This window comes from Pinus tabuliformis, chromosome 3_2 (assembly GCF_031772625.1).
Source record: "Pinus tabuliformis cultivar Carrire ecotype Pingquan chromosome 3_2, CPIR1, whole genome shotgun sequence".
Lineage (NCBI taxonomy): Eukaryota > Viridiplantae > Streptophyta > Pinopsida > Pinales > Pinaceae > Pinus > Pinus tabuliformis.
The window spans coordinates 799,423,305-799,433,599 of NC_142302.1; positions in this window are offsets into that span (position 1 = coordinate 799,423,305).

The following is a 10,295-nucleotide window of genomic DNA, read 5'->3' on the forward strand; positions in this document are numbered from 1 at the left end:
TCAAGGACCCCGACATCACTGCGCCACTAAAAACAAAATAGGTAAACATTGGTATAGAGGCAGAGCTGAAGTATGTGATGCTTGGGGACTATTGGGACGATGCTACGTTGGATAAGGTCACCGAGTTACTATGTGAATATCAAGATTTGTTCCCAACTAAAATCACGGATTTAAAGGGGATCATTGGAGACTTAGGAATGATGAAGATTACTCTAAAACCGAACGTGAAGCCACTTAAGCAGTGACCTTACCATTTGAATCCAAAGTATAAAGAAAAGGTCCATGAAGAGTTGGACAAAATGCTTGCAGCAGGAATTATTGAACCAGTGGAAGAATCCGACTGGGTGATTCCTATGGTGGTGCAGGAGAAAAACAGAAGGGTGAAATTCGAATTTGCGTGGACCTCAAAAAGCTTAATGACGCCTGTGTTCACGATCCATTTTCGACATTGTTTACAGATGAATTATTGGAGAATGTTGGTGGGCAGGAAGCTTACTTGTTCACGGATGGGTTCTCAGGGTACCATCAGATCAAGATCATGCTGGAAGATAGGAGGAGGACAACCTTTACAACTGAATGGGGCTGTTTTCAGTACATTGTTATGCCTTTTGGACTGAAGAACACACCAACGATATTTTCGCATGTAATGATGGCCGCATTCAAGGAATTCATCCACAAATTTTTGGAGGTTTGTCTGGATGATTGGACTGTATTTGGGTTGGCTAAAAACCATATAGAGAGCTTACGGTTGATGTTGGATACCTGTTGACGACACTAGATTGCGCTGAACCTTAAGAAGTGCACCTTCCTCCTCCCCTTTGGAAATCTGCTCAGCCATGTGGTCTGCAAACAGGGCTTGATGGTGGGCCCTGCGAAGATTGTCGTTATTCTCAAATTGGAAGCGTCGCAAAGTGTCAAACAACTACGTGCCACGTTGGGGCATATTGGTTACTATAGAAATTTTATTAAGAGTTATGCACCAATCACGGTGCCAATGGAACATTTTTTGAAAAAGGACGCTACATATTGTTGGAATGATGAATGCAAGAAAAGTTTGGATGTTCTCAAGGAAAAAATGGCATCTGCTCCCATTTTTGTCTTCCCAAAATGGGACATCAAATTTCATGTACATGTTGATGTTTCGTGTATCACATTGGGCACTATGATTACACAAGAAGGCACAAAAGGCGTGGATCACCCGATCGCGTTCGCAAGTGGACAACTGTCCAAAGCTGAAAAGAACTATTCTACTATTGAGCGCGAAGGATTGGTGATGGTATACATGCTCCAGAAATACCACCACTATCTACTTGGTGGGAACTTCAAGATGTATACTGATCATTCCGCATTGAAATACTTGGTGAAAAAGCCTATGTTGGGGAGGCTTATATGTAGATGGCTATTACTATTTCAAGAATATGACTTCGAGGTCATAGTAAAGCCGGGATGCCTAAATGCAGGACCAGATCACCTATCACAAATTGAGACCGGTGAGGAACCAACAAATTTGGACGGAGGACTACTTGATGCACAACTCTATGTGTGCGTGACGCAGACGACCACTTCAAAGACATTATCCATTTCTTAACTACAGGGACTGCGTCGTTGGAATATACAGTCCAGTAGAAGAAGGAATTGGTAGTACACGTGGTGGCCTTTTCTGTCAACGCGGGGCACCTCTACAAAATGGGAAACGATGAGATATTTTGAAGATATGTACCTAAATTTGAATGAGGATAGATCCTCATGAAAGCGCATGGGGGGGCTACAGGAGGAAACTATGCAGGACGAGCGAAGGCACAAAAGATTCTTTGCATTGGGCTATGGTCGCCAACCCTACATCAAGATTCGAAAGCATACTGTCGGGCCTGCAACATATGTCAAAGCATTGGGAAGCCATCATGAAGGGACAAAATGCCACTCAATCCACAGATGACACTACAACCATTTGAAAAATGGGCAATAGACTTTGTGGGACCATTCAAACCTTAGGGGAAGATAGGTGCACGCTACATCATCACTGTGACGGAGTACTTGACCAGATGGGAAGCATAGCTAGTTAAGGACTGCACGGCTACAACAACTGTGAAATTTTTATTCGACAACATCTTGACACGGTTTGGATGCCCGAAAGCTTTAATGAGTGATCGTAGAACGCACTTCCTCAATGAAACTATCAGCGCACTCACTGAGGAGTTCTAAGTGTCTCATCAACAAAGTACGTCATACCATCTGCAAGCTAATGTGACAGTAGAATCATTCAACAAGATTCTAGAGAATACATTGACCAAAGTATGTAATGTGTAGCAAAACGATTGGGACTTGTGCATACCTGCCATATTATGGGCATACAGAACCACGTGTAAGAAATTGACGGGTCAGACACCTTTCAGGTTAGTCTACAGCATGGAAGCCATCATGCTAATGGAATACATTGTACCCAGTTTTCGAATAGCAGCCATGACAGGCATGGTAGACTATGAAGCTTTGGAAGAGAGGCTCATGCAATTGGAAGAACTTGAGGAAGAATGATTTCTAGCAGGATTCCATCAGCAGGTGCAGAAACAGTGCGAGAAAGCTTGGCACGATCACTATATCAAGTTGCGCACATTCAAGGTAAATGATTTAGTGTTGTTGTATGACAGCAAGTTTGAAAAATTTCCTGGAAAATTCAGAATGCATTAGTTGGGACCATATGTGGTAAAGGAGGTCACAGACAGAGGTGTAGTCCAGCTAGTCAAACTTAATGGAGAGCCCTTCCCAGGAAAAGTAAATGACAGTCACTTGAAGCCCTACACAGGTGGTCCAGCTATCTAACTAACCGACCGACGTACAGTCTTCATGACCCGAGGAGCTGGACAGGGGTGCAAGACTATAAACACAGGTACTAAAAGCTAGCCTTATAGTAAAGAATCAAGTCAGATGCAGATAATTTTGAAGTAGACAAGGAAAAAATCTAGACAACGGCCGCATGGGGAGTTGCGGACCTTCACGACGCACAAGCATAGTTGGATGAACTTCGCACGATGATCACCATGCCAGCCGAGTGACTTGGGACAAGTCATGATGACTGTGTTGGGTGCTTTTTGGGCAGTGGATTGCCCGATCATAGGTTTTTTGGGCTTAAAGCCCAAGTTTTGGGTCAATGTAATGTAAAGACCCCGTAAAATGCGAGTGCGGAGCGTGAGAGTCTAGGGTATTCTGCCCTAAGATATTGTAATTTAATTTAGAATGTGTCAACTTACCCATGGTCCATGGACCATGGGAATGTATAAATAGAGCGAGGCTATAAGGGTTGAAAGTCGTTTTTTGGCTAGTTCTGATCTTAAGTGATATGGGTTTCTGAATGCGAAATTCTCATTGAGTCTATAAGTTTGAGTCATGGTTGGCAATAGTAAGAGTAGGCTCTGTAGTTGTGTGCGCAGAGGCCTGGTAGATTCTGCAGCTATGTGCATGGACCCCTGTAGCTAAGTGTGCAGGGCAGAGTTGAGGTTGTAATAGAAAAAAAGTTTAATAAAAATATAAGTTGATTCTAAAGTATTGTGCATCTACTCGTAGATCTGTGTGTTTATTCTTCTATTATATTCTTATACATCTCTTTATAGTTTATGTTTGCATGCACTTGTTATGAATGTCAATGATTAATAAGACTACTGGGCCCACAAAATTAAGTTAGATCTATAATAATAACACAGTAAGGGTAAAGGATCTAGATAGTGCCTCTTTGCACTCTATACCCAAAACTACGCGAAGGTTAGACAACTGCGCGGAGTAGCACAAGCGTGTAGGATCAGATTGCAACGTTTCCAGACATCATCAAGACATCCCTAGGGTGCGGAAACCTGGTTCCAGCACCCTCCCATACTACCTCGGGTGAGACCTCAGTCCACGCTCTGCAGATTGTTTCCGAAAGGGTCGGTAGTATGGGATTCGTTGGGTTAAATCACTTCTGAACTTGGGTTAGGCCCCAATAAGCCAACAGGTTGTGCTATGAAACATTTAGTTCCATTTTATTTCTTAGACAACTCCATTGTGCCCAAAGAAGAGATCTTGGGTAAATATGAGAAGGCTACCTTGGCTGACAATGATTTGTCTGAACTTGCTCTATTCACAGATTTAAAATTAGAAATTTATATGAATTCCATTGTTGTTTTGTATGGTGGTGCTACTCTATGGGTCAAACTTGAGTTCCTTACTCTATAAAGATCTACAAGGTTGAAATTATGATACTTGCACATATATGGAACTACTGGTGAAGCTATGTGGTGCACAAAGTTCTTGATCAATAGATTGCATAATGGTTCAATATGGCTTCGTAAATAATACCCTATTCATGTCTAAGATATTCTTATGCTTGACATTTTGTATATGCATGGTCCAGATGTTTCAGTGGCATACTAGAGAACCTCAAAGAGTCTATATAAGAAATGTGTCACTTAACTCAAAGGCTGTGGGGTTGTCATTGATATGATTAATTATTCCAGAATTAATTTTTCATGTAATATTATATTTGGGAAACTCATGCACCATTGCACCAAAGGAGAGTGTACCGTAAATTCTATTTCTCACCAAAGCCTACCTGAATGGTCAATCTTTGAACTGGTGTAGCTATCTCTTAAGCGAGCTCTTTGAGGCATGTGAAGATGTCTATAAGAGGGATATATATTGGTTTCTGTTGTGATGATGAAATGGTGCACACCTGATGACTGAGAACCTGCTGAGATACCAGACAACACATCTCTTTCCCTTGAGTATTTTCCTTGGAGGAATCAAGGTGATATTTCTAATCAGGATTTCAATGAAAATACATTAGAGAAATGTCACAAAAGAATGCTTGATGCTACCTAGCTAAAGATTAGAGTGCCACAATATATTTTGAATAAATATTCTTACAAAATGTGGTTTGGTATGAGCCATGGTCACACTTATGTATGACCTTAAGTCTACTAGCCAGGGTACACTCAAAATGAGGCCACTGCCCTAATATATATCTAGGGAGGTGTTCCATAATGAAAGTATTATCCTGGTTGGGGGTTTAGTGCATGAAGATGCCAAATGGAATTGTTTATTCTCTTGATGCAATGAAGCCTCATGATTATTCTACTGATTTTTTGTTGTCATCCAAGGAGTGCTTTTCCACTTCTATAGATTTCCAACATTTCATCAAGTAGCTTCGAGCTTACAAATCTTCTACTCATGCTATCGTATCCACTGTGCAAAACAAGGTAAGTCCACCTGAAACAACTTTTGCTATTCCTGACAATATCTTTGATAATGTTCCTAATGTTATTCCCTTTATTAGAAAAAAATTTAAACCCCTCACATTTCCATTTATTTGAATAAGCCCTATAACATCCACACCACCTACCATTGCAGATATTGAGCCTTCTAGTTCCTTTGATCTTACTGCTTTTTCTGAAATCTTTAATGCTTCAAAACATTATAACTTGACCTCTACTTCATCTACTATTGCTAACCTTACTAAGGATGTGCTAGAAGATCCTATCGAACCCACTAATATTGTTGAAGGGAACATTCATTCTTCACTTGTTCACTCCCATGTTTGGTCACATATGAATGCCTCTCCATTTGTAACAATTACATACCATCATTTTGTTCATAATGATATTGATGACAACACTAGAGGCATCATCGATATGGAAGTAGAATATGCTCCTAAAACTATAGCTACACTTAAAATTACCAAAGAATGTGCTATTGTACCACCTATGTAACCTATACCTTTTACATACCCTGAGTCAACCCATATATTTTCACCAACACAACTCTCTTCATTCAACTATGAACTTCCATATTACCAAGAAGCCTTAGGGTTAATTTCCTATAACCTTGATATTATCCCTCTTTTTCCATCTCAGATTATTGCCAAGATCTGAGAAGAATCTCACTAGAAACAAACTCAAACTTCACCACAAGGACAATCTAAGAGGTCTATCATGAGTGGTCAACCTATGTAGGCCGGATTTCCCCTAGCCAATACTTTATCTTAGATGACCTTCAGACTTGGTCTTCATTCCATCTACCTTAGTTTATCAGATCTTCAACTCTTATGTGGAATATCACTTAACTTTGGCTGATTTGAGGTATAATGAGATGGTATTATACAAGAACAATAATAGTAACAACTAATCAGTGTTATAGAGGAATGGGATCAATTGCGAGGTGAAAAGCAGAAAATGACAAAGTATATTGAAGATGTTAGTGCCAAATTACAACATATGTGTCCCACTTTTTCTGATTTTGTACCTAATGCGACAAAAGACTTATTAGTTTGTCCATCTAAATAGATGATTGAGTTCTTCCAAAACACTTGCACGAAGTTAACCACTACAAATAGAGAACTGCGTGGAACTTTTGTTGAGCTATGAAAATCACTTCCCGATCCTATGTAACACTTTAGGAAATCAATTACTCAAGAGGTTACCCACAAATCTTCTTTTTTAAATACCCTACAACAACTCATGAGTGATTCACAGGAGCCCTTTCGATAAGCACAAGATTATACAGGCCTACTTGCCAAATGGAATCAACCTCTATATCAGTTGTGAAAACAAATGCAAGAAATATTTGAGGAAACTCTTGATAACATCGATCTTAGGAAACGACATAATTTATTTGGTCAAGCCAAAGCACTTGAAAACATCGATCTTAGGAAACAACATAATTTATTTGGTCAAGCCAAAGCACTTGAAAAAAAAATTGATCATTTGGAGGAAGAATCACATACGACCAAAAATTTGTTATGAGACCTTTGGCCCCCAACTCAAACTCACTTTATGAAACTATGTAAGCTTAATTATGATGGCGATTCGTATTGGTATACAATGCTTTCTTCTCCTCCCAAGGATCCTAACGCCGAGAATACAAATCAATTTGTTAATAAGTTACTTCATTGCTTACCACTTGGAAATCTGATAAGGAAAATTATACTAATTAAAAAGCTCAAGTCCTACAAACTGTGCTAGATTTGGGTCCTTTATTTGATGGAAATTCAACAAGACAAGGAAAAAAGGCATCAATAGAAGCTGTGCTACCAAAAGAAGACCCGTGTGCACACACAAATAATTAACTTGAGGGAGTTAATAGGTTGTGGTCAGGGCCTATTGGGTCCTTCATCTTTGGTAAATTTTGATTAAATTTTGACATAAAAGGTCATATAAATGATCAACACAAGTGGAGAATCAAGATGGTCAAATGAGACAAAAAGCGAGATAGAAAGAAGGAAGGGGCAATCAAAAGAAGGAACTAGTTATCTATGGACTTGTGAAAGCCTAAGAATAGGGATGTACATGCTAGATTTGAAAGGATCAAAAGGATATGGACCAAAGCACCTGGATTCTATCAAAGGGATTAAAGTGGACCAAATCAAGTGAGCATGGATTGGCGTGGAGAAGAAAAATTATATAAGGCTAAAGGGAAAGAGATGATGGAGAGAGAGTGAACCTATTGTCGTTCCTAGATATAACCCTTAAGTTGGGTGGAGACTAGTGCCTAAGACATCTTAGTGAGTGATTTTATATTTGACTGAAAACTCATAGCACAATCAATCTTCAATATAGTTTAAAATATTAATTATGAACCTTCCATAAGAGAGGCAATACAGGAAACTGATGTAAATGATAATTCACAAGAATGCCAATATTAAATTCATGGTGGCTAATCCTGATTTAAGTTTGTAGCTTATTAGTTGTTTTAGGGTGTACGATAGGAGATATGGGATGAAAAGAAACTCAATACATAGGGATTAAATGTTTAAGAATCCAATGCATTAGAATTCATAGTTAAATGAAAGGAGAATAGATGTTAATGGGATGCAAAGATACATGGAGCACGTTTAAGGACTTAGTTTTCATGTCCATACATGCATCATTCATCAACATTTGATTTAAACAAAACTTTGTATTCATGAAAAATTCTTCCAGCAGCTACTATTACATGCAATATGAGAAGAGTATCAAGTACATATGTAAACACATATAAAATAATACATACTACAAACGCAAATGATTCAGATTCACCAAAACATTGTATTAATTTCCCATGAAGCATACATTCATCAAGATCCACAATGTTGTTGTATAATTTCCTGCAAATTATCTACAAATCTACCTCTGAGATCTATGTAGAAAATCTGACTATAGATTAACTCGATAATGTAATATACCAAAGAAAAATACTTTAATCTACTTCTACTATAAAACTTGTGGAAGCTTAAAGATTGAGTTGAACACATATAACCGAGAATGAGAAATAAATCACACATGAACACAGAAGAATACTCAGGGGAAAGCCTCAGCTAAAAACCTCGATCGTTGTATTTTCATACAAGTGGAAATATCTTTGGATTACACAAAGCTTTAGCTCACAAGCTATCCAGCTCTCAGTACAATCCCTCAATGCTGCTCATAGACTGAATAGACACAATGTATGCCTTCCTTCAGTCCTCCAAGCCTCCTATTTCCTTGCACAGCTTCTCCTGGGTGCTATGGCTGCCACTTCTATGAATTCACCTCTCACACAACTCACCAAACTCAGAAATAACTGCGCAAACCTCAAGGAATGAATTCCTTCTACATGTAAGAGATGTCCTCAATGGAGTATTCCTACAACTGATAGTACACTTTCCCATCCTCTGATCTCAACTGGGTCTCTGACTGAATTGACATGCATGAGTTATTTATGAGAGAATATTAAGTTACTAAAGTACACTAGTTACACACATGCATACATTAACTAATTGAACTCACAATTAGTTCCAAAAACTATTGGAACTAATCTAACTAGCCTTAACTCAGTTAACTAAGCTAACTAATTACAACTCAAAGTACAACTCATCTTGATCTCCTTAATTAAGTGATAACTTCCTCAATCAAAGGGATAACAGTTGCATGTCTTCACATAAACTTCATGTTTTATGTTCTCTAACTAATTAACGCAAGATGAATTAATTAATTATTTTTCAAACAGCTGCTAAGATCAAATTCGAATTTTAATTCTTAATTTTAGTTCAGGGACTAACTAAAATTGGAATGTATCCCGAAATGCTATTTATAGCAATGCTATTTTTAGAACTTCTATATTTAGCATTTCTTGTTGCTATTTTGAACACTCCCTCTCAACAAGAAAGGGATTATCTGTCACCTCAATCCTGTCTCTATGGAACTCGAATTTTCATTTTGACAATGCCGTAGTCAAAATATCTGCATCTTGCTCCTCGGTCAAAAAATATAGCAACAACATGATCCTCTTCACCACATAGTCTCGAAGATGATGATACCATACATCGATTTTCTTGGACCTGTCATGACATACTGGATTCTCAGAGAGTTTGATACAACTCTGATTATCGCAATAGATCACAGTTGGATCCATCCTTTGATCAAACAATCCAACTAGAATTTTCCGCATCCAAATTTCCTCACATGTTGCTTGATTGGAAGCCATGTATTTAGCCACTGCTAAGCTAAGTGAAACTAACCTTTGTTTCCTATTGTACCAAGAAACTATTGTTGAACCAAGGTTGAAAATTCCTCCTGAAGTGCTCTTCCGATCTGATGGACTCCCTACCCAATCTGCATCTGTGAAGCCCTAAAGCTTCACTCCCTTTGTTTGTTTGTACCATAATCCATACTAAGATGTGCCTCTAAGGTATCTTAGCACATGCTTCGCTGCCTTCCAAAACATCTTGGTAGGCTAAACCATAGCTTGACTCATCTGGTTCATTGCAAAGCACAAATCTAGCCGTGTGTTCACTAAATACATCAATGAACCCACAAGCTACCAATAAACAGTAGTAGCTACTACCTCACTTGAAGTAGCATCCTCCTTCCTCCAGTTACTTTCCAGAGGAGTCTACATGGGCTTGCACTTCTCCATGTGGAATCTTCTAAGTATCTCATTGGCATACTTTCCTTGAGACACAAACACTTCCCCATCCTTCTACCACACTTCCATGCCTAGAAAGTAGTGCATGAGACCCATATCTTTCATCTCGAACTATCTTGCAAGTTCCTCCTTGCAAGACTTGATCAACTGATCATCACCTATCAATATTAGATCATCAACATAAAGAAAAATGATCAATGGCTTACCTTCTACCATGATGTGGTAAAGGTTCGCATCTTCTTCACTCTTTATGAAGCCCAACCCGGTGAAAGAGTTGTCAATCCTGGTGTACCAAGCACGAGGTGCTTGCTTCATTCCGTACAAAGTTCTCCTGAGTTGGTACACATGCAACTCATGATCGAAGGTCTCAAATCCTTCCGATTGTTCTA